Consider the following 26,722-nt stretch of genomic DNA (forward strand, 5'->3'; position numbering starts at 1 on the left):
CTATTCTGTGATTATGTGTTTCATTATCTGACTAATTGTATACAGTATGGACAGATCTTTATATACTAGTCAACGTAGCAATGAATACAAATTTTTAAATAAATTTGAACCAAAGTTTTAGTACTTTCATTATCTGCAGTTTAGAAGCTTTATTCCGTAAATAAATAAACTTATAAATAAAACATAGGTTGCTTTAAATTCTAGTTGTTCTGGTAGATAAAATCAAAATCTGTTATAAATTCTGATTTAATAAATTGTGTGTGTATTTTTAAACAGCATGAGTGATTTGTCTGATGCCTTCAGAATTTAAATCTCTATCCAGTAAGAGTAGAAGTTTCCAGAGATTTCAATAGATATATACCAGATAGAGAAGAACCTATAGAATTTGATGCTTCACCTCTCAAGAAACCCAAGCCCAAGAAAATAGACATTGGGGAAAGCTCTAGGCAAATTAAAGGGTTACCATCTCAAGAAGAATTAGACCTTACATTAACAGACTATAGTACTATCAAGAATATTAATGAAACACAACTATCAATGAACTTAGAACCAGCTATTCCAAACCTTTCAGTACATTCGCGACCTTTCGACATAGACGAATGGTTGACTCATGAAATACAGTTACAGAACAATCCCTATAAGCTTTTTCCTCAGTTCAATCTAGAACCTTTACCAAATCCACCAAAGAGTAACGAGAATACAACTAGACTTCACTACTTGGATCAAGAACTAATGAATATTGGAAATAGGATCCAAGAGATTGGGAAACAAATCTCCTGGAATTACGATCCAAGGAAACACCGTTACTAGACTATTATCTAACAAAAGGATAAAGGAATTATGAAATTACGATTATGTAATAGTAATAAGTAAAATCAGTATGTGTAAAATAAAACGGATGTATATAGAAGCATGATATAATGAAAAACTTAGAAAATTTACAGAATTGGGTTCACGTGATTATGTGCAATTAAGGGTAACATTGGATTATTTCTTGTATACTAATTATTTATCTATAAATCAGTTATCCAATGGAAAACGCTAATAACGAACCAGTTAACGAGGGTAATCAATCTGAGCAACAGTCAGGGGGTCAATATATGACTAGGCAGGATATAGAAAATATCGTTGCTCAAGGGATCGCCAACACTATTCCAACAATAATTGCTCAAGGGATAGCCAACGCTATTCCAGCAATTGTTGCTGCTGTTAAAAATCCCGTAGAACCACAGCAAATCATTCCTAGCAAATGTATTTCTGAAGATAATTTCAGTAATAGCGTAAACGGAGGTAATGATCATGTTAATCATGATAAAGAACCGCGACAAGCTCCGCTTCCTAAGAAAAGGAAAGCTGCAACACCTGGTTGCACTTATAAGGAGTTCCTTGCCTGTAAACCTGTAGAATTCGCAGGCAATGAAGGGGCAACTGCGGCACTGCGTTGGTTAGAAAAAACCGAGGCAGTGATCAGAATAAGCAAATGTGTTGAGGAAGATAAGGTTATGTATGCTTCGCACCTTTTCAAGGAAGAAGCGTTAGAATGGTGGAATACAGTGTTACAAGCCAAAGGAAGTGACGTAGCCTATGCCATGGGTTGGGAAGAGTTTAAGCAATTAATAGAAAGAAAATTCTGTCCCGAATATGAGAAAGAGCAAATGGCAAATAAGTTTTTAAGTCACCGAATGGTAGATGTAGATTGTCGAGGGTATACTTCAAAATTCTTTGAGTATGCCAGAATTGTACCTACTCTGGCTTCGCCAGAACCGGTACTTATATCTCGCTATATTTGGGGATTGATTAGTGAAATTCGTGACATTGTTAAAGCCGCGAGACCTCGTACAATTGACGATGCGGTAGAATTAGCCAACACTCTAACTGATGGACTGGTACGCACTCGGGAAGAAAATAGGAGGAAAGATTTAGCCCAGAAAATTTCCCAAGAATTTCACATAGGTAGTAATAACCATCTCAGGAAAAGAGGAAATGAGCGATTTCCTACTATTCCATTTTGCGATACCTGCAAGGGAAAGCATTTTGGAAAATGCAAAGGATGCTGCAATTTCTGCAAAATTCCAGGACATCGGGAAGAGGATTGCAGGAAAAAGAAGGCAATAACCTGTTACAATTGTGGAGAAGCCGGACATTACAGAACGAACTGCCCGAAATTAGGCAACCCAGCAAACGAAAAGGCGAAACCTGCAGAAGGGACTGCCAAGAGAAACGCAAGAACTTTTCAATTGACTACTCAGGAAGCTGAACTAATTCCTGACATCCTAGTTGGTACGTTTTAGTTCCCGACGATTAGGCAAAAGTATTATTTGATTCTGGTACAAACCAAAGTTTTACAAATACTCCCTTTTTGCCAAATCCTTAATTTACTTTTAACCAAACCTTAGGCTGACTTCTACAGATGACACAGATTTCGTTAATATTTTGCGAATATTGAATTAATAAGACGTAAATTTTTAATAAATTAGCCAGATTTGATGTTATAGGAATAGATTGGTTAAATAAACTAATTTTGCTCGAATTCTCTATAATAAAAGCTTCCGTGTTAATAGAAAGGACGGATCAAGGAGAAGGTGTATCAATTATAGGGAATTAAAGTTATAATTAGGAATCGATACCCATTACCTAAGATTGATGATCTATTTGATCAACTCTAGAAAACTAGGTATTTGTGTACGATAGATTTGTGTTTTAGATATTATCACTTGAAAGAACAAGAAGAAAACATACCTAAAACTGCTCTCAGGATTAGGTATGAGCGATACAAATTCACAATCATGCTCTCCGGATTAACAAATGCCCCAGTAGCATTTATGGACATGATAAACAGAATATGTAAACCATATTTGGATAAATTTGTAATTGTTTTCATCAAACAATATACTTATTTACTTCCAAAAGTCAGGAGGACTGTTGTAAGCATTTACATATGCCTAAATTCTCAAAATGTGAATTCTGACTTTAAGAAGTGCAATTCTTAAGACACATAGTGAATCTTGAAGGTATTCACTTAGATCTTGCTAAGATAGCAGCAAATGACTAAATGGAAGATTCCGCAATCCCTAAAGAGAAATTAGGAATTATGTAAATTCAGACAGATACTGTAGACAGTTTATTTGGAATATTTTTCTAGGTAGGATATATCCCTAAACTAAGCTAAAACAGTTTAAGACTGAATAAGAACCTAAACCAAAAGAAGCCTTTAAAATTTTACAGTATAAATTAACAAGGGTCCCAATTCTAGAAGGAACAGAAGGTTTTAAAAGTATACGGTAATGCCTCAAAGCTAGAATTCGGAGATATGATAATGCCACACAAAAAGGTAATTGTGTATGCATCAAGGCAATTGCAAAAGCACGAAGAAAGCAATTCCACCTCTATATCTAAAATTTAGAAGCCATAAATTTACCCTTAAGATTTGGAAACATTATCTGAAAAGAGGTAAGTTTACTATCTATATGGGTCATAAGAATTTAAGATACATATTTGAGCAACAAGAATTAGAAAATCCTAAGTAAATACAACTGCAATATTTAGTATCACTGGAGACGATTATAAACAAAAGATGTTGGAGTTCGAGTTGGAGACAAAATGTTATCAAAAATAATCTCCTTGGAAAAGAGTTATTAGATTCGGTAAGAAAGGAAAGCTAAATCTAAGGTACGTAGGATCATTTCTAGTAAATCTCGAGGACGAGATTTTTATTAAGGTGGGGAGGATGTAACAACTCTCATTAAAATTAATAATTAGGATGATAATTAGTCCATAAGAAAACCCTAATTGAGAAACCCAAGTAATTCTGCACTAACCCTAAAATTTTTAGAACAATCGGAATCAGGATCAGGACCCCTAAAACTCAGGGGGGATAAACCCTAGCTTACGATTATCCATATAATACGCTGTCGAAATTGAATTTATAAAAACTGTCGACTCACCTGAGCTAGTTGGACACGTACCTACCCTACCCTAAAAATGACTTCCCAGGCGAGTAGCGGAAGGTTCCCCGAATTCTGTCGCGACACGCGGGAGATACCAATTTTGGGTATAAATAGAGGGGTCTGGCACTTGCACTCTGGTGTTAATTCGACGAAGAAATTCACTTCGTAGACGAAGTTATACACTATTTACTACAATTAAACACACACGATCACGAGGTGCTGCCGTAATCAGGGTAATTACTCGATCGCTATTACGATTCATTGTCCGAAATCAATATATCCAAAGAATGTTTAAGTGCTGCCCACATTGGGCTATGCTTTGTCGTTGTCGATAATTCGATAATGAGTTGAAGCATTGTACTTTGTCGTTGTCGATAATTCGATACACGAGTTGAAGTACTATACTTTGTCGTTTGTCATTTTGATAAATGAGTTGAAGTATTGCACTTGGTCATTCATTGTAAGAATTGATCTCGGGAAATTATCGTAACTGCTGTATTGATCACTAACCTGTTTGCGTGTATGCATTATTATTTGAATTAGGATAATCAAGGCTAATCAGTAGGCTTATACCTTGCCCGTTAAAACTGCAATGTGAGTCATTCTCTTTTTATCAAACTGTTTTACAATACTTCAAAGTATTTTCAAAGTGTTATAATTACAGGGATTAAGTCGTGGTTATCTTGATCGCTGGTTAGTGGGGTATTGTGCACATTACTAATTTTTCACGGTTAGGCAATAAGCCCTAACATGGGTTAGGCTACAAGACCTAGCAGTGACAAACCGTCACTAATTGGGTGACTGGACCCAATAGTGGTATGACCATCGTCACACGGGTGGCAAGACCAGATATAAAATAAGATCCTGCCATTGTAATCGCTCTTATGCTGTAATTAATAACTATGTGTCGTTTTAGCAAACTGAATGATTCACTCAGTATTTCCCCGCTGACAAAACCTTTTTACAACATGTTTCAGGTGACATACTGTGAATTCAGTACACGTGCTACGGAGCACCATCAAGCTTGAAGTAGTGGCTCATATAAAATAAATAAACATGTTTGTAAAATAATGAAATGATGAAATTTACGGGGTTTATCCCGAAATGTAAATAAATAATACTCGGGCATTTTCAAATTTTAAACGATCCTGTTAAGACTTCCGCTGTAAACATGACTACCGCGTGTTTCCTGTCCCGCGGCTCCTGATCCGGGTCAAACCGGGGGCGGGGGCCGTGACAACAGCCTCTCGCTGTGCAGCTAATATCCTTTCAATTAAATTGTTCTTGACCTCAATGCTCTTGGCATTGATTCGAATAGGTTTTACCCTTTCTTTTCTGCTCAGGGCATCAGCGACTACATTCGCCTTGCCGGGATGGTACCTGATCTCGCAATCATAGTCATTCAAGGTTTCCATCCAACGACGCTGCCTCATGTTCAACTCTTTCTGATTGAACAGGTGCTGGAGGCTTTTGTGATCAGAATAAATCACAAATTTAATACCATAAAGGTAATGCCTCCACAATTTCAGTGCAAATACAACGGCACCCAACTCCAAATCATGGGTGGTGTAATTCTTTTCGTGCACCTTTAATTGCCTTGAAGCATAGGCAATCACCTTGCCCTTCTGCATAAGCACACACCCCATGCCTGTGTGTGATGCATCGCAGTAAACTACGAATTCATCTGTACCTTCAGGTAGTGTCAACACAGGTGCGTTGCTTAGCTTCTGCTTCAGAACTTCGAAGGACTCTTGCTGCTTTGGGCCCCAAATAAATTTTTCTTTCTTCTTGGTTAAGGAGGTCAGGGGCGCAGCAATCCTTGAAAAATTCTCAATAAATCTCCTGTAGTATCCTGCTAATCCCAGGAAACTACGAATTTTGGTAGGCGTCTTTGGCTCTTGCCAGTTCATGACTGCCTCTACCTTAGCGGGATCCACTTGGATACCACGCTTACTTACAACGTGACCTAAAAACTGAACCTCTCGTAGCCAGAATTCACATTTCGAGAATTTGGCGTAGAGTTTCTCACGCTGTAGTAATTCGAGAATGCAACGGAGGTGCTTCTCGTGGTCAGCTTGGCTTTTGGAATATATAAGAATATCGTCGATGAAGACGATGACAAATTTGTCCAAATACGGCTTGCAGACGCGATTCATGAGATCCATGAACGCAGCCGGTGCATTTGTGAGCCCAAAAGGCATCACTAGGAACTCGTAATGACCATAGCGAGTCCTAAATGCTGTCTTATGTACATCTTCATCTCTGACCCTTAGCTGATGATAGCCCGACCTTAAGTCGATCTTCGAGAAATAGCTTGCTCCTTGCAGCTGATCGAACAGATCGTCGATCCTTGGCAAAGGATATCTATTCTTTATGGTAACTTTGTTCAGCTCTCGGTAATCGATACACAACCGCATCGATCCGTCCTTCTTCTTTACAAATAGGACAGGTGCTCCCCAGGGAGACGAACTAGGTCTGATAAAACCTTTTGCCAACAGTTCATCCAACTGGGTTCTTAGTTCCTTCATTTCCGTCGGAGCTAGTCTGTAAGGTGCTCTTGCTATAGGAGCTGCTCCAGGTATGATATCTATTCTGAATTCCACTTGTCTATCTGGTGGCAAACCAGGTAGTTCTTCAGGAAAAACCTCGGGATATTCAGAAACGACAGGAAGATCCTCGATCTTCGGCTTAGGTTCTTCAATTATTACCTGAGCCATGTAAATTACACAGCCTCTGTTCAAACACCTAGAAGCTTTGAGCATAGATACGTCCTCGGGAAATCCGTACTGCGTATCTCCTCAAATGGTAAGCGATTCACCACTCGGAGTCTTTAATACTATGTGCCTCTTGCCGCAAATGATTTGGGCCTGATTACGGTATAACCAGTCCATGCCTAGAACAATGTCGAAACCCGCTAGTTTGAAGGGAAGGAGAGATAGAGGAAAAGAATGGTTCTTAATGGACATTTCACATCCCTCTAGAACAGTGGAGACGGTTTCTACCGTGCCGTCTGCTAACTCTACCTCGTATTTCACATCTAGGGTTTTGATAGGCATATTTAATAGTTGGCAAAACTTTTGGTCTACAAAGGATTTATCGGCGCCTGAATCGAAAAGTACTCTTGCAAATATATTATTTACGAGAAAAGTACCTGTAAGCACATTGTCGTTCAGCACAGCCTCCTTTGCATCCATGCGGAAGACTCTCGCATTTGTCTTTTTGGTCTCCTCCGCCTTCCTGGCATTCTTAGGGCAGTTGCTCTTGATATGCCCCTTTTCATTGCAACCGTAGCAGGTTGCATCCTTGATCTTCTTGCAATCCACGGTCTTATGATCCTTGGGCTTGCATAGTCCACAGGCAAAAGTCTTTGGCTGAGACTGCGAATTCGACCCAAACCTACATTTCCCAGAGTGGGGTTTCTTGCAGATTTTGCAGTTGGGTCTTTCACCGGTTTGCCCATCTTTCTTCGTCTCCGACCCTCTTTTGCCGTCACCGTTTCCACGGTGCTTCTTTCCTGACCTTCGTGAGGTATCATCCTCACGTTTCCTCTTCTCAGCCTCCTTGCTCCTTAGCGTCCTCAGACGGACAGCATCTAAAGTGAGAGACAAGGAGAGGTCAGTAACTGACCTGAAGGTCGTCGGCCGAGAGGCCTTCACGCTAGCCTTTATCGCAGGCTCCAAGCCCCTAATGAAACGGGCGATTCTTCTAGACTCTGGTGTCACAAGGTACGGAACCAGGCGAGACATCGTATTAAAGCTCGTCAAATAAGCCTGGCAGTCCAGGTTCGTCATCACCAGTGACACAAAGTCAGCCTCGATCTTCTCAACCTCATGCTGAGGGCAGTAGTTTTCCTTAATGAGAGCAATAAATTCCTCCCATGTCATCTTGTACAAAGCAGACTTACCTGATGCCTGCACCAACGCTCTCCACCATGCCAGGGCCTCGCCCTTAAATGACTGGGACACAAACTTCACCACATCCTTCTCTGCGCACCCACTGATGTCCACAATAGTGTCCATCTCATCCAGCCAGGTGATGCAGTCTACAGCACCCTTCTCCCCTGTAAATTCCCGGGGCTTACAAGATACAAAATACTTGTAGGTGCAACCCTTGGCACCGGACGCATCAGTATATTCTCGTTCACGACGAATACTATTCTCAGCGGACGAGTGGTTATCATCATCTTTCTTGGGTTTGGAGAGTGGTTTGGATTGTGACTTTGGTTTGGAGGGTGGTTTTGATACGGTTCTGCCTTGGGACTCGGTATATTGACGATCCAGAGCTGCCTGAACAGCGTTGTCAATCAGAGCCTTTAACTGTGCGCCTGTCAGATGCCCTGGCACATTGTCGTAGTCATCTTCATTTGTATGGATGTTCTCTCCATTGGGATCCGCCATTGTAACTTGATTCTGTTACAGAAGATAACAAAATTTTATTTAGAAGCTTATTATGGAATTGTCTTTTATGACAATTCGTTAACCATGGTAACAGAGACCATATTTGGTTAACTTATTACTTACTTAGTTTTAGGATTTGAATACATCCTATTTTAGCTATAACAATAATATTGGCGGCATAAAGCCTAATCATGAGGATGTTTTATAATATTAGCCGAGATTTCAGAGAATCAAGGGCAAAGAGGTTTGAACCGTAGTTCTCTTACCCCTTTCTGGCAGGGAGTCATAGACCACCACTGTCTTTTGTCTTTATAAGACAATTATTACGGCCCATAGGCACTACACCACTAATGGATGTTTTAATAAGGTTGGCCCGTAGGCACTACATTACTTAATGGATGTTTTAATAAGATTTGGCCCGTAGGCACTACATCACTAATGGATGTTTTAATAAGATTGGCCCGCAGGCACTACATCACTAATGGATGTTTTAATAAGTGATCATCTCTATTGATGATTTAACCCATGATTTATAAATCATTTAGTTGGGTCTTTTTAAAATCCTTTAAAGGATTATTGTATAAGAATGACGTGTGTGATTTTAACGAATCACATCTGCCATGAATGTCAACATGCTTGCAGAGGTTAACAGGGAATCTGAATCTTTTAATTTGGTCGTACCATCTTGGCCGGATCTTAAAAGACACCAGGCTAGGTTTCACTCGTAAGATTCTTTATTTAGGCAGATCAATTTAAAAGGAATGGTTTTGATTTATTTCATATATATTAAAACAAAACTCATAACATACATTCCGTAATCTCAAATACAATCACATATTGCCCTAAACGGGTCTTTCAAATAGTACATACCTCCATAGATGTTTAAAATAAGTGACAAGTCCACGCAGGGACTAACATAAGATAAGTGTCCATGTAAGGACTAAAAGATAAGTCCACGTAGGGACTGAAATACGATAAATGTCCACGCAGGGACTTCTTTCAAAGTAGAAATTACATTAGTACAACTATTAAGGGCTAGTGGTCACGTTTCTTCTTTTTGCCCTTTAGTAGGTTCGCCAAGCCTTTGAGAAATCCCCGGTGGCTCTTTTTCTCTTCCTCGAACTCTCTCTCCACACGATCTAGTCGATGGAGTATCTCTTCCTGTTCAGGAGGAGAGAAACGTGGTTGTGGCGCTTGTTGCGGAACTGGAGGTCTGGGAGGTATTGGATACCCATGAGCTGAGTAGTCCGGTGCTCCCATGTTCCCATGAGCTGAGTAGTCCGGTGCTCCCATGTTCCCATGAGCTCCGTCAGAATAGCGTGCATTATATCTAGCCGACACCACATATGGGTCGTGCTCGTAATTGTAGTTGTAATGTGCTTGTGACGGTTCGAACGGGTTGTAAGCCGTTGGACCCGTGTAAGCAGGTATGGGTTGGTCGTACCCAAATGGTGACGAATTTGGTGCAGCTGGTGCGGAGTTCGCCTCCTGTATAGGACTTGAAGGTCTTTCTTCTTGTAGTGGCGGATAGTGGCTACTACTAGAGTGTCGAGGGGTGCTGAAGTGGATACCCCCTCCTCCTCGTGTGGACATACGAGCATTTGTCCTCCTACGCCTTGGCGGATCAGGCATTACTGGTTGCGCCGGTGGCGGAGGTGGTGGCGTAACTGCCACAAAGCGTGAATCCTCAGAGGGATCCTGTGGATGTCGCGGTTGTTGTGATGTCTGTTGAGGTGGTGTGTAGTACCACTCATGTCGGTCAAACAACGCTTGGAAACTGTCTGGTCCCTGATAGGGTGTGCCATGGAAGGATGACCCATCAGAGACTTCTATCGGATGCGTGGGCGTACCACGAGCAGGTTCTGTTGGATCAGTATCTTCATCCATATGGTCTTCGGAGAAGTGATCTTGTGGCCCTAATGGAACAAAGCCTGAAGGTTCCTGTATGTAGTCAGCTGGATTAAACTGACCTATGAAGTATGGAGTAGGGTCGTCGTAATTTCGGTGTGATACCGAACGTTGTAGAGGTATGAAGGAAGGTTGTGGGTTGTTGGGATCATTCTCTGAGTTTGGCCCAAAGGAGTGCCGGTATGATGGCGTCGAGCTGTGCGAGGTGGAATGCCTCGCGGGTTCGTAAAGGTCTCTTCGTCGTTGTGGTTCTTCGCTCCTTGTCATTGAAGGAGGTCTTGTACCTGACGGTCCAGCTTCGTGATCGTGATGCGTCACGATATCTCCTCTGCCTCTTCTTCCCCTTCCTCGGAATATCACTGGCAGCATGTTTCCTGCTTTATAAAACTTTAAATACCAATAATAAAAGAAAAAGACAAAATTGGAATAACAATTCGAATTTGTCCTAAGTTCTTGTCTAGACTCAAGTATGTGCAATTGTGTCATTGAGATTAAACACATTGCCTAACGTGTTTAATTCACTCAATGTTGGCTCTGATACCAACCTGTCACACCCCGATTTCCACGTGTATCACCGGTGGGCCCGGTGGGGGATTACCGTGACGTAGTTGGCAACAATATAGTCAAACCACACAATTATATAAATGCACAGCGGAAGCTTAAAGATAAATATATACTTCAACCCCTGGTTGTAATATCAAATGTATTACAGAAGTCGAATGTATCCACAGCGGATCAAAATAATAAAATATTGTTCATTCAGATTCGGCATCGAGTTTGCGAGACTATTCGTGATGCTTAGGAAGCTAATACCAGCCAATTTCGTATAGTACCTGCACTTAATCTTTTTGGGGAAAATACGTCAGTTTACACTGGTAAATACATTCAACTGACACATTTGAAAATGTTTATTTAAAATTGATTTGAATGCACAAGGCACAAATTCTTTCATAACTTGGGAAAATTATTAAAATCTTGTGAACGTATTACATGTTCTTTTATGCGTTCAGTAGCCCGGATCGTGCCGGGTTAAAGAATAATAGACACACCACATTGCGTAAAACCGTAGTATAGAAACCAACGGCTACGTCTTTTAATTAAATGTCGACAATATATACCGGGTGTACGCCTACACCGGGATGTCGATGGTCGTGGCCATTTCGTAAAATGATGCCAAGGATATCCGGGACAACGGTCATTAACCCCCCAAAGGCTTTTAAGAAACAAAACTGTTTAAATGAGCCGATCATAATATTTAATTAACCACCTAAGCGATGGAAGATATGATGCTCAATCAAGCGGTAAATATTATACCGTATCCCAAGCCCATATAGGGGAAATAAGTTAAAAGTATTTACCTTTGCAAGTATTATTCCTTAATTTGATTAAATCACCGATAGCTTTTACTGGGCTCCTAATCTGGAACGAAGGTTTTAATTAACCTCTTAGAATCCTAACGGGTCTTTATATTGGCCGTAGCCTAGACCGGTTGGTTCCGGAATATAGATATGGTTTAATTGCGCGAAAAGGCGAAAACCGAGAATGGAGTGTGATTATGCCCCAACAAGTTCAGAGACTTGTTTTATATAGGTTTAAGGTTCACACTCTGGATTTTGGGGTCCAAATAATATAATTTGACCCATATCGGCTAATTTACGAAAACTAGTTTCATAAGCCGAACCGTGCGCGCAATAGGCGAAACGGTTAACCATGAGAGTCTTACGCTTATTTCCTAAGTCAATATGCCTTAAAGAGGTTGTGGTATCAGTAGGATACCTTCCGTGACGCCCGTAACGAGTTTAAGTTAATATTATGCCCCGTAGGGGCTTTTCGGTCATTTTAAAGACTTTTAAAGGGCTTTTCGAGTTCTACAGGAAATCTGAGTTTCCCGATCAGTTTGTAAAGTCTAAAATACTTTATTTATTATTTAAAATCAATGGCAACTGGAATCGGGTCAAAAGACCTTGTAGAACTCAAGTTTTGGCCGAAAAGGGTATATTCGGTATTTACCGAACCGTAGCCATAACCGCAGGTTATGAGCAAGGTAAAAATTATTAAAAATCTTTAAAATTCCAAAAATATTATTTTACTACAGTGGGTAAAAGTTTTGGAGACGAAATCTTGGTTTAGATGGGTGTTATGCTAATTGCGCCGTTTATTACAAAAGTTTCTTATAATTGCGCTATTTAGCATAACTCTCATTCTAGACCTCGGATTGACGTGAAACTTTAAGGACATGCTTATAATTTAATAATCAAGGTTATGGTCCGTTCACGTGTCCGGAATACTCGTTTTATTTTATAAAGGCCGTTACGGTCAACTTTTAGGCGATTAACGGAAATGCGTAAAAGACTCGGACAAATCATGAACCGGTCACAGAGGCTTATATCACCATGTAACCTGGTCCTAAGAGAGTCCTAAGGCATATCTATACCTCACTAAAATGGGTCAGAACTGAAGTCAAAGCAAAAGTCAAACTTTTGCGACATTCGGCTCCGAACCGGGTCAATGTAGCAAATGGTCGATTCAAACGAGCGTAAACAAGTTTATATACTTAAGTGGTTGACTGCATGACCTGGTTGGACGAAATGGATACGGTAGTAGACATCAGCGGTTGTGCTGAAAGGGATGTAGTAAAATATGTATCCCAATCGTTCAAAGGAGTAGCATTGGCATGGTGGAAGTCTCTCATACAAGCTACTGGGAAAATCCCACTCTACAGCTTATCATGGGATCAGTTTGTTGCTCTTATCAAAGACAATTATTGCCCGCAGCATGAAGTAGAAAGAATCGAGTCAGATTTCGTATCATTGGTGATGAAGAATTTAGACTGTCAGGCTTACCTCACCACTTTCAATACCCTATCTAGGTTGGTTCCGTACTTGGTAACCCCAGAACCTAGGAGAATTGCTCGCTTCATCGGGGGTTTAGCCCTAGAGATTAAAGCAAGTGTTAAGGCATCAAGGCCTGCAACCTTCAGATCAGCAGCAGATCTGTCTCTATCTCTTACCATGGACGTAGTCAGGTTGAGAGCTCTTAGGAACTCAGAAGAAAGTAAGAGAAAGCGTGAGGACGATACCTCACGAAGATCAGATAAGAGACACCGAGGAAATGACGACCACAAGAAAGGGTCGGGAACTAAGAAGGACGGGCAACAATCAGGGGATAAGCCCAAATGTAAAACTTGCAAGAAGAACCACTTTGGGAAGTGTCGATTTGAGTCGAAATCCCAGTCTTGCACAAGATCCTGTGGAATCTGCAGATCCACAGATCATAAGACCTTGGAATGTAAGAAGCTGAAGGATGCAACATGTTATGGTTGCAATGAGAAGGGGCACATTAAGTCTAATTGCCCAAAGAACACCAAGAAAACCGAAGAAGGGAAAAAGACCAACGCAAGGGTCTTCAAGATGGACGCTAAGGAAGTTGTTCAAGATGACAACGTGATTACAGGTACTTTTCTCGTAAACGATGTTTTTGCTAGAGTATTGTTTGATTCTGGAGCAGATAAGTCTTTTGTAGATAATAAGTTCTGTGAGTTGTTAAAATTACCTGTAAAAGCCTTAAGTGTGAAGTATGAGGTGGAATTAGCTGATGGGACCATAGAAATCGCCTCAACTGTTTTAGATGGATGTGTTATATCCATTAGGAATCACTCTTTTCCATTATCCTTACTTCCCTTTAAGCTAGCCGGTTTTGATATAGTGATAGGTATGGATTGGTTATCGCATAACCAAGCCCAGATTCTATGCAACAGAAAGCAAGTGGTAGTTAAAACTCCGTCTGGTGAGTCACTCACTATCCAAGGAGATACTCAGCATGGATTGCCTGAGCAAGTGTCCATGCTCAAGGCATCCAGATGTCTGCAGAAGGGCTGTGTCATTTACATGGCACAAGTTACTGTTGATGAGCCAAAGCCAAAGATTGAAGATATCCCTGTCATTTCGGAATACCCTGAAGTGTTCCCGGAAGAACTACCTGGTTTACCACCGGATAGGCAAGTGGAATTTCGAATTGACATCATTCCGGGTGCGGCGCCAGTAGCGAGAGCACCATATAGGTTGGCACCAACGGAGATGAAGGAGTTAAGGACGTAGTTAGATGATCTGTTAGCTAAAGGTTTTATTAGGCCTAGCTCGTCTCCTTGGGGAGCACCGATTTTGTTTGTCAAAAAGAAGGATGGATCGATGCGTCTGTGCATCGATTACCGCGAGCTTAATAAAGTCACCATCAAGAATAGGTATCCTTTGCCTAGGATCGACGATCTGTTCGATCAGTTACAAGGGGCAAGCTACTTTTCAAAGATCGACTTGAGGTCAGGCTATCACCAGTTGAAGGTCAAGGATGAAGATGTTCACAAGACAGCGTTTAGGACTCGTTATGGACATTACGAGTTCCTAGTGATGCCTTTTGGGCTCACTAACGCACCAGCCGCATTCATGGATCTCATGAATCGCGTCTGCAAGCCTTATCTGGATAAATTCATCATCGTCTTTATCGACGACATCCTTATCTACTCAAAGAACCAAGCTAACCACGAGAAACACCTTCGTTGTATTCTCAAACTTCTACATCATGAGAAACTCTATGCCAAATTTTCAAAGTGCAAATTTTGGCTTCGAGAAGTCCAATTCCTTGGACATGTGGTAAGTGAGCGTGGTATCCAAGTAGATCCCGCTAAGGTAGAAGCAGTTATGAATTGGCAAGAGCCAAAGACACCTACCGAGATTCGCAGTTTTCTAGGATTAGCAGGATACTATAGGCGATTCATCGAAAATTTTTCAAGGATTGCTGCGCCCCTAACTTCGTTGACACGTAAGAAGATCAAGTTTGATTGGGGCCCTAAGCAGCAGGAATCCTTTGACGTTCTAAAGAAGAAGTTGAGCAATGCACCAGTGTTAACATTGCCCGATGGTATAAAGGAATTCATGGTGTATTGCGATGCGTCACACCCTGGTATGGGCTGTGTACTCATGCAGAGAGGCAAGGTCATTGCCTACGCTTCACGACAGCTCAAGGTGCACGAGAAAAACTACACCAGCCACGACTTGGAACTGGGTGCCGTTGTATTTGCATTGAAACTTTGGAGACACTACTTGTATGGAACCAAGTGTGTGATCTATTTGGATCACAAGAGCCTTCAACATTTGTTCAATCAGAAGGAATTGAACATGCGACAAAGACGATGGATGGAAACTTTAAATGATTACGACTGTGAGATAAGATACCATCCAGGCAAGGCAAATGTAGTTGCTGACGCCTTAAGCAGAAAAGAAAGAGTGAAGCCGATAAGAATCAATGCCAAGCGCATAGAAATAAGGAATAATTTGAACGAAAGGGTGTTAGCTGCACAGAAGGAAGCTGTGTTGGAAGCTAACTATCCTGAAGAAAAGCTAGGAGTAACTGAGGAGCAGTTATCCTATGACAAGGATGGAATGCTAAGACTGAATGGGCGAATATGGGTTCCAGTTTATGGAGGACTTCGAGATGTTATCCTCCAGGAAGCCCACAGCTCCAAATATTCCGTTCATCCTGGAGCTGATAAGATGTACCAGGATCTAAAGGCAAACTACTGGTGGATTGGTTTGAAAAAGTCTGTAGCTGCGTATGTAGCTAAATGTCTGACTTGTGCGCAAGTCAAAGCTGAGCATCAGAAGCCGTCAGGTTTGCTTCAACAACCTGAAATTCCCACGTGGAAGTGGGAGATGGTGACAATGGATTTTATCACCAAATTGCCCAAGACAAGGAAGGGAAATGATACTATATGGGTTATAGTAGATAGGCTAACCAAGTCAGCACATTTTCTTCCCATTAAGGAAACTTACAGCTCTGACATGTTAGCTCAATTGTATGTGGATAAGATCGTAGCTCTACATGGTGTACCAGTGTCGATTATCTCTGACCGAGATACGAGATACACCTCTCATTTTTGGAAGAGTTTCCAACAGTCTTTGGGTACGCGCTTAAACTTTAGTACGGCTTACCATCCGCAGACAGACGGACAGAGTGAGCGTACCATCCAAACATTGGAAGACATGCTTCGAGCATGTGTGATTGATTTAGGTGGTAGTTGGGATAACCACCTACCATTGATAGAGTTCTCCTATAACAATAGCTACCATACTAGTATTAAGGCTGCGCCTTTCGAGGCATTATATGGTAGAAAATGCAGAACACCCATCTGTTGGGCAGAAGTAGGAGAAGTTCAGTTATCAGGACCAGATTTGGTTTTTGAAACAACGGACAAGATTGTCCAGATTCGCGATCACTTGAAAGCGGCCCAAGATAGGCAGAAAAGCTACGCTGATCCAAAGCGTAAGCCTTTTCACTTTGAAGTAGGTGACAAAGTATTGCTTAAGGTATCACCCTGGAAGGGAGTGATGCGATTTGGTAAGAAAGGTAAGCTAAGCCCGAGATACATAGGACCTTTTGAGGTTATCGAACGCGTCGGATCAGTTGCCTATAAGCTAAACTTACCTGAAGAACTTAGTAGTATACATAATGTGTTCCACATCTGTAATCTGAAGAAGTGTTTCGCTGACGAATCACTGGTCATACCGCATACAGATATACACATAGATGAAAGCTTGAAGTTTGTGGAAAAACCATTGTCGATTGAGGATCAACAGGTGAAGAAGCTTCGAAGGAAGTATGTACCTATAGTTAAGGTCAAGTGGGATGCCCGTAGAGGTCCCGAATACACATGGGAGGTAGAATCCACGATGAAAGAAAAATACCCTCATTTGTTCCAGTAAATCTCGAGGTCGAGATTTCTTTTAAGGGGGTGAGGATGTAACACCTCGGAAATTTACGTCCAATAATGCATTGACACGTGGCATAGGCTTTGGATATGTGAAAACATACTTTAGAGGGACTAAAATTGACAAACAGTGAAACTATGGGAATATAAGGGTCCAAAGTGTCAACAATGGAAAAATAGGCTCTACAATAACCCTACATGGTGTTTATAATCCTAAACGGATATATCATGGATCATACAAAGCGGAAAATGAAAGAAAGTGAGGAATTGCAAACTACAGGGGCTAATTGTGTCAACATGTTGAATGTATACCTCTGAGTGATCTTTTGGCAAACCCGAAGCTTTGTAATGATAAAATATACTCACTAGAATATGTGGTAAAAATTTCATGAAGTTTCGTTATCGTATGAGAAAGTTATGATCAAAACTGTGCGCGAAGGGTTAAATGCGTCAACGTTGAAATTCGTGACTTTTCGGGTAAGCACAAAGTTAACCAAGGACTTTACCATGTTTGTAAATGTCCCAAGGCTCTTAAAAATCATATTTGAGGGTCTAATGTGCAAGACAAATAGCAAAAACCACGTAACAAAGGACCAAGGACCAAAACATCAACATTTAAGAGGTTTTTGTGGATCAGAAGAAGCCAGGCGGCCCGCCTGGGGTCCTTAAGCGGGCCGCGAGACCTGCCCAGCGACAGAAAACGGCCAGGTGCCAGTTTCAGGCCTGATTTCGAGTTGTTTACAGCTGTTGTCCACTCCAGAGCCTCACCAATAGTATTACATGCAGCTAGGGGCACTTGGATCCATCTTACAACATCCCTAGACTATTGTGGCACCCTCTAATGAGATCAAAGTTGGCATAAAAGGGTCTTGAAGCTTACAAACATTCAACACTTGTAGTTACAAAAATTCACAAGATCAATTCTGGAGCTCTCTGGTCATCAACAAGGGTTCATAGGGCTTCCTACTTGTTATTAGGACTCTTGTAAGTATTCATACCCTTCCCTAATTCGTTCTAGCTTAGTTTATTAACCGAAAGTCAATCCGTCGTAAATTTAGTTCGACTTCATGATTAATCGAAAATGGCTCAGTCATTTCTCGAATTGAAAGTACCTACAAGTTGGTATTTATGTGGGTAACAAACCCTTAAAAGAGTATTTTCAGATTCCCACTCTAAATATGATAATTGTCGAGTCAAAGCTTGTTTCCAAAAAGTCAACAGAATGTGTATTTGCAAATTTAAGCATGATTAGCAATGTAGGGTACATGCAACCTATTTGATCATTAAAATAACTTGGTAATCAATGTAAGAACGTGTCTCAACAAGTTCATCTCGACAATTTTCAGTTTAAACCCGGATCGGAACCGAAAGTCTCATAAATTGACTTTTTCTTTGACTCTCAATTCTGATCCGTGCATGCATGTTTGAGATCTGCCTTAGAGTTTATTTTGAACCAATTTCATATATGTACACCTCTCTGAGATTTTACAACTTGGTTCAATACTCATCCGATGCATATGCATGTTTCCGATTTATGTTTAAAAGTTGACTATTATGCCCTTTTTGCTATAAAACGCGATTTTTGAAAAAGTGAAAGAGTAGAAACGTTTGTTACTGATTTATAAGCTTGCACTTAAAATTTGATATCAGTTTGAGGTCTAGATTAAGAGTTATGCTCAATATCGTAATTTGAAAGCTTTATGTTAAGTAAACGGCGTAATTAGCGTATAGCCTATTTAAACCCACTTTTTGATATAAAACTTTTTACCCACTGATGTAATATAATATTTTGGGATTTTTGATGATTTTTATTTAATTTTTGGCTGAGCATAACATAGGTCTCTAAGTTTAATTCGGTTAATACCGATTTTGCCCTTTTTGGCCATAAAATGAATTCTACAAACCTTTTTCTACTGATTTTATTTGTTAAATAAAATAATTTGAGCCTTCGGGAATTATAAAAATCTCAGCTTTCTTTTAAAAACCCGGAAATGGCTCCAAATCGGCTTTTTAAGCATTTTTAACGCATAGTATGTACTATAATCATATTAAACATATAAGGTTAATACCTACTGATGTTTCTAGTATATTTTTATATAATAACAGTAAGCACGAGTTTTTGAACTCAGGTTTCCAGTTTTGATCGTTTGAGCCCTTGTGAAATTACCAAAATACCCCTAAGGGGCATAGTTTGGTTTTAAATGATAAGTTTCACATACGGGTCATAACCTACTGTTATAACATATTAAATTAAGTGTATTTGCTGTGTAAATCAGACCTGTAACTCAGATTAGAAATTTAACTCTTTTATAATCTTTTAAATGACCAAAATGCCCTTATGAGGCGTAAATTGAGTTAAATTTCGTATGGGGCATAATAGAAGATATCTTACTGATAGTATAACATATTTAAGGCATATTATCTCAGGAAACTTGCATATGACTCTTATGGTTACCCGTAACGCTCTTTTAGCGTTCGGTTCGGTTTATGTAACTAGTTTGCATAAATTGACCGAAACGGGTCAAATATTATCATTTTTGTCTCAAAATCCAGAATGTATTTAGCATACCCATATTATACAAGTATTCAAACTTGTCGGGTCTAAATCACGTTCTATCCGGTCTTCGCTTAATCGTGCGTTTGAACCGTATCGTCCTTAAAACTAACCGGTCTAAGCTTAGGCTTAAATAAAGATCCGTTAGGAATCTAATAGGTTATTATAAACCTTTGTTCCAGAATATAAGAACCAGTAAAAGCTACCTTCACTTGCTAGTTGTGATTTATACTTAACAAGGTAAATACTTTTAACTTATTTTCACTATACGGGCTTGGGTTACGGTATATAGAATACCGCTTGATCAAGCATCAAATCTTACATCCTTGGGTGGTTAATTGAATAATTTGATCGGCTCGTTTAAACAGTCTTGTTTACTTTAAGCCTTTGGGGGATTAATGACCATGTCCCGGATATCCTTGGCATCATTTTACGAGATGGCCACGACCAGAGCACGAGGTGTAGGCGTACACCTGTCAGTGTATAACTCATTATTATGGTGTGTCTATTGATCTTTAACCCGGACAAGATCCGGGCTACTGAACGCACAAGTAACATGTAATTCGTTCACAAGATTATAATAAATAATTATCCCAAGTTATAAAAATGTTTTGTGCCTTGAGCATTCAAATCAATTTTCAACCTTTTCAAAATGAGTCAGTTAAATTGTATTTACCAGTGTAAACTGACGTATTTTCCCAAAAGGTTAAGTGCAGGTACTACACGTAATAGGCTGGCTGTCTTCTAGAGCGTCCACAATAAGTCTCGCAAGCTTGGATGACAATAAATCTGTTGAACAATATCTTATTTTATTTTGATCCGCCTGTGGATCCGTTTCAACTATTAGTGATATTTGATATTACACTCTATTAAAGTTGAAATGAATCTATCTTTGCTTCCGCTGTGCATTTATATATTGTGTTGTTTGTCTATGATGATGCCAACTACGTCACTATACTCCCCACCGGGCCCACCGGTGACACGTGGAAATTAGGGGTGTGACATGCCTGGTATATATTAATTTGTAAGTTTAGTTTGCTTCGTGTGTTGTACCTCCTGCATGTTGCTGTTGTAACTTCTGCTTCATTTGTGTTTATAGCATTACTTTGTTGTACCTTATGTTTTCTTCCTTATACATTGCCTCTTCGTTTGACAAGTATACTGTTCAGCGGTTTCTGTTGATTGGAGACACTAATGCTGTTTTATTTAGTTTGAGAAATGACGTCTGATTTTTTATTGAGCATTGGTGGCATTTTCGGTTTTGTGATTGTCCTCCGTATCGAACAACCTGATTGTTCTTATTTCAGTTTATCTGGTTTTGTTAGATATGTCAATTCCCTTATGTATCTTTGTGTTGGGATTCGACAGCTAAAGAGAACGTGGAAGAGTCTATAGGAAACTCAGGCACTCTTGATGGTCAAGGAGAAATGAATGATACTAACACTGGTGACGTCTGAGAGTAGGGGAGATGGTAGCACGAAGGTGATAGGCAATGACGACGACGAAGATGGTGTGAACCATAGGCAATGTTGACGATTTTCCAGCAACCAAGATTTAACAACATCAATGGGCTACGAACAGTGAGATTGCTAGGCTTTCGATAAAAAAAGGCACAACCTAACACGATTTTCCAACGTCCAAGATTTAACATCAGTGACCTTTTGACCATTTTATCTCCACGTGTACATCCCATCAACGACTGTATTCTTAGGGCTCTCATGTCTAAACACGTCATCTCGCTGATCCCAAGTGTCTGGTGGTGTCATTAATCATTTCTTCTCTTCGCCAATAGAAGGTAAAAAACATTAATAGTTCTAACTACTTATTTTTATTAATACTTGCAAACTATGTATTTGAAGGAAAGTATGATTTTGAAGGCTAGTTGAAGAAAGATTAATCCAATTCTAAGAGGTTTACAAAGCTTGGTCAATCAGATTTATAAGCCAATTTCCAACTTAAGTTTGGTTTTCTCGATTATCGACACCAACTTAGGTTGATGGCTTCTATGGTGGTTCTCTTTTAGAATTTTCATAAGGTATTTCTTCTTCCCTGTTTGCATGTAATTGATTTGTTACAATGAATCTTGAACGAAATATTGTTCCAACTATATCCTTAAAACAATATAGGCTGTAGCATCCCAATTTTGATAAAATAGGATGAAACAAGACTTCATGCCGCACCCAGAAGTTTCTCTTGGGCAGATCTCATTATAGTCCTCAGATTAAAACCAGTCTCTGAATCTCAATTTGAACCAGTGGCAAAGCTTGAAAATTTCCACCGGGGGGTCGGAAGTCACCGGACCTAAAAATTCTATAGAAGTAAATTTTATTTTTATAAAACCGGGGGGTCGAAAACGCATACACCTAAAAAATTCTATACAAAACGTACATACATAACACTACTGAGCGAAAAGTTCAGGAGGTCGGGCTCCCCTCCCGGCCCCTTGAAAGCTACGCCCCTGATTTAAACCACGATAACGACTCAAAACGTTTACTTGGTTAGAGTTCATTCATTAGACACTAATAAAATCAAGATTAATTTTTATTTACTTTGTTTCAGTTATGGTGTAGGTTAATTCGATATGGGTTCTTGCTCCAAAAAGGAAAGGAACATTTTAACGCCTCTCCTTAAGTCCCTTTCGGAGTTTATGGAAGGAATGTAGGCTTACTTAAAAACTATGGGCCCCTTAACTTCCTCAAGGTTCATGATGCGGGGCATTTGGTTCCTATGGATCATCCCAGGCTGCACTAGAGATGTTAAAGAGGTGAACCGAGGGCTCACTAAAAGGTAGTATAAGCATCCTAGTGCTGCACTACTACACTAGAGATGTTAAAGAGGTGAACCGAGGGCTGGCTTAAAGGTAGTATAAGGGACCAGACATTGATCCTTAATTTGTAAGGCTCCCGGCCGCAACGCGGCGGGCTTTAAATCTAGTTTGTTATAATTTACAGTATTAAGAGCGATTACAATTGCTCCTATCTTATAATTATCTGGTCTAGTTGTCATTCGACCGGATCTATGACTGTGGTCATATCACTATTGAGTCCGTTCACCCAAAAGTGACGTGTATCACTATTTAGGTTCGTTCACCTAAAAGTGACATGTATCATAATTTAGGTACGCCCACCTAAACTGATAAAAACAACAGTAATGTGCACAATACCCCACTTACTGCCAGTAACTTTAAGATTTGCAAAGACTTAATCCCTGTAATTATAACTGGAAAGCAAATAGGGTTTTGAAAGTAATTTGATAAAAAGAGAATGACTCACATTGCAGATTTAACAGGCAAAGCTTAAGCCTACTGATTAGCCTTTGTAACCTAATTTAAATAACAATGCACACGAAATTAGGTTGTGATCCATCCGACCACTAGATAGAGCTACAACCAATCGGGTCACAGGTTATAAGCCATGTCAAAATATTTTTTTTAAAAACATAAATAAATGTGATGTAGGATGAATGATCTTTTATTTAAGTAAAATATTTAGCATTGAAACATCAAAGTGATCTTTAGGGACCTAACTGTAACAAAAAAGAATATGAGTGGCCTGACTGAAATACTACTGAAACCTGGCTACTATTTAACAAAGTTATCCCAACAAACAAACAAATAGCAAGCTTCGTTATTGTAATCCTATCCAAGTAACTTTTGGTTTAACTAGTAGTAACAAGTCTTTACAACAATGATTCAAGAACCATTAATCTAAACCTCGGTGACATAAAATATGGAGTTCAAACAATTAAACATGAAGAAATTACAAGTTTATTATAATATTGAGTAGAGTAATAAAAGTCATGTTCATATAAAATGATGATAATCTTAACTATTTGTTATATGTTAGTGAAGTCATCATCTAGCTTAATGATCAAGTAAAATTTGTAATACGAATCATATATCATGCATGGAGTGGTTGAAAATGTTGTTCAAAATAGGTAACAATATTCAAAGGCTGAAAAGATTGGTTGTTAATGTTGCTTTACCTAACAACATATCATTTCTCACTTTTTGTTCCCAATCATTGTTTATTTTTGATTTAAATCTTTATTTGGTTTACATGTGTTTGTTTCATCCAATCATTGGCATATACATATAACTCACGTCATCTACTATAACCACTCGATAATTTGAAACTAGAGAAAGTTTACATCATTGACAAATATGTAATGAAATGTAAAATTACTTTTGAATCAGATTGCAAATATTTATAATCCTTCTACATATAAGTCATACAAAAAAATATTCATATAAGTTATTAGGCTGGAGGGTATGGAAGGGGCTTTATCAACGTCACGTCACGCAGGGGCTTTAAGGCTTCTCCCCTTAACTTGAAAGGTGTGGGATAAAGCCCCTTCAAGCTATAGCGACCCCCCCCCCCATTTAACCAATCCTTCATCGATAAAGCCCTTCAGTCTTCGTTACTATCTTGGCGAAACCACCATGGCGCCCCCTCCTTGAAGAAGGTAGTGTTGGTGGTGGCGCCTTCGAGGCGCTATGGGAGATGAGGTGGCCGTGGTAGCGGCTCCACACCCTCCGGCCTTACGAGTGAGAAAGAGTGTGACACACACATCCCATCGTCATCTACCTAAATCAATGGCTATATATGCACCTCAATTGAAGGTGCTACTTTTCAAAAACGTTTGTTTAAAATACAAACTGACAAAAACTTATACATCTATAGATATTAATAGTTATTTTGTTGTAACTCACCATCCTTACAAAAATAAAAAATAAAAAAAGATAAGTCAATTAACAAAAATATTAATGTTCCGCATATAATGCTAAAATTGTGTATCATATAATTTTAAGTTCAAAATGATCGCACTCGTATATAAATGGATAAAAGAAGTATACTGAATTATCAATGGTTAGGTGTAACGGAGGTATCAAAAATTCAACTCGACAGCAAATTTGAAAAAGAAAATGTCAACGGGGATTTTGTTTTGTTAATATCATGCCATGAATATTTTAATATAACTTGAAAAATATTAAAGTTTATATAGGGACATATTGCTCCGAATTTAACGGGAAAATTGTCATTTTGAATTGTTTAGAAATACAGCTTTTGTGTCATGGACAATGACATTTTAAATTAAACTTTTTAGCAGATTCTGAGCAATAAATGTAAGTGTTATATTATATAGCAAATGGGTTACGTAGAATAATTCTTTTTGACTGTGTCAGTTTATCAGCGGCGGACCCAGGATTTTATTTCAATGGGGTCCATTTTCGGGTCGGTCCTCATTCGGGTCGAGTTAAAGTGAGGTTTGAACTAGATTTTTAAAAAAAATAAGAAAAATGGGCTTATCAAGGATTGAACCCATGACCTCTTGGTGGAAAAGAGGGAGATTTACCACTACACCAGCTTTCTTTTTATTTTTATAGTGTCCACCTAATTGTATTTATGGGGTCCATATATAATTTAATATACCGAATCTACTATTTTTTTAAAAAAAATTGGGGTCCGGGGACCCCGGTGGCACCAATGTGGGTCCGCCCCTGCAGTTTAGTATGTTTATACAATTGGCTCTGTACAACTTAATATGACTTGAATCTTAAACGGATATAGAAAAGGGAAATGTCAACTTGAGTCATATAGTTTTCTCATCAAAACAATTAAAAAAAGCCATTACTGCTCTGTGTATGCCTCTTCTTTATCGAATCGAATAACGAATTTTTGAATTATTCGAATTGAATTTTTATTATTTTTACCTTATTTCGTATTCGATTCGATTCGATTAATATTTGAAACTCGAATTCAAACCGAATTCGAATAAATTCAACTTAATGACAAAATCTCCAACTATGCATATATTTATGTACTTTTAATTGAACGGTTTAACTGAGCTAGAGCCAGGGAGCAAATTGGCGACAAACTCGAAAGATTTCTCAATACGATTACAAACTAATGGTAGGTAGACGAGCAACAAGCTGCGCCGCTACCCCTTTCTGAATAGCAAACCCTACTTAATTCAGATTCCTAAACAATAAATTATTCTACTTTCATTTGTTAAAACTACTACAAACTAATTATATTCAACATAGAATATAATAATCTGCAAAATTAATTAACTATCAGTATGTCAAAACGCTAAAATTTAGAAGATAAGTTGATTACTGATAACGAGTTAAGTTAGGTAAAAATTTAGAAATAAGCAATATGAGCTATTTGTGTATATACATATATTAAAAAATATATATAAATTGAACCCGAATTTCGAATCGAATTGAAAATCATAAATTAGTATTCGATTCGAATTCGATTACTGGAGTCGAATACGAATCAACTCAAATTCAAACCTTATTAATCAAATTCAAACCGAGTTGAATTTCGAATTTTTCGAATCCGAATCGAATTCTGAACACCCTTACTTGTCATGGTGAGTTGGTGACCCTTTTACTGTTTTCAAGTAAAAAAAAACACAACAAAATCATTACTCTTTTGTATGCTTTGTTTTAACACACACCGATGGTAGCCTAATGAAGTTCTGATGATGATTTGAAGCAATATGTCATATTATTGTTATAGATTACGTACATGCACCTTGAAGGCTCTGATAAACAACAATTATATGCTTGTTGTTTACCTACACTATTTAATTATATGTTTTTCATGTGGCTCATATAATACTTATATATGATACTGATTATATGTGATCATGCTTGTAGTTTTTCTTTGATTAATTGTAGATGGAAACATCCAGATTTCGAGCATGAATTAAGTGATCCACTCGTTATTGATGTTGATAGAGCAAATGTGAAAGAATTGGTTATTGAAGATGAAGATTGGGATTATATACGAAAATTACAAAGACATGCTTTGTCTGGAATGGATTACAACATTTGATATTGTCACCATTTTGAATATTTAATATTTTTGTTAATGGGTTAACTTTTGTTTGAATGCTTGGACTAAAGGAGTTTTGTTTGAATAGTTGTTATTAGATATTTTTTTTAGAACAACTTATTTCGAAATCTACATCAATATTCATCATAAGACGAGAACCTTCTAATCTTTTATCACCTAAGAAGGAACATGTTTATATGGGTGGAGATACAATAGGAAGTTTATTTGGCTAGAAAAGATAGGAAGTGATCTTGACCATCCATTAAGTTAATCAAGGGCTAAGATTAAATCAGGGAAATTGAAAGGAA

The 26,722-nt window shown here is 38.9% G+C and overlaps 1 long non-coding RNA gene across 3 annotated transcripts in view; it reads left to right on the plus strand.

Moving 5' to 3' along the window:
* Positions 1-22,496, plus strand: part of LOC110906130 — a 39,854-nt gene extending 17,358 nt beyond the window's left edge. Inside the window, exons 3-5 of one of the 3 annotated variants that reach the window (XR_002573684.2) lie at positions 20,935-21,361; positions 21,426-21,601; positions 22,137-22,496. This is a non-coding gene — a long non-coding RNA (uncharacterized LOC110906130). The remainder of the gene's footprint in view (positions 1-20,934; positions 21,362-21,425; positions 21,602-22,136) is intronic. The other 2 variants (XR_004879672.1, XR_004879671.1) reach the window with 2 other exon arrangements.
* Positions 22,497-26,722: the final 4,226 nt, after the last annotated feature.

This window comes from Helianthus annuus, chromosome 14 (assembly GCF_002127325.2).
Source record: "Helianthus annuus cultivar XRQ/B chromosome 14, HanXRQr2.0-SUNRISE, whole genome shotgun sequence".
Taxonomy (NCBI): Eukaryota; Viridiplantae; Streptophyta; class Magnoliopsida; order Asterales; family Asteraceae; genus Helianthus; species Helianthus annuus.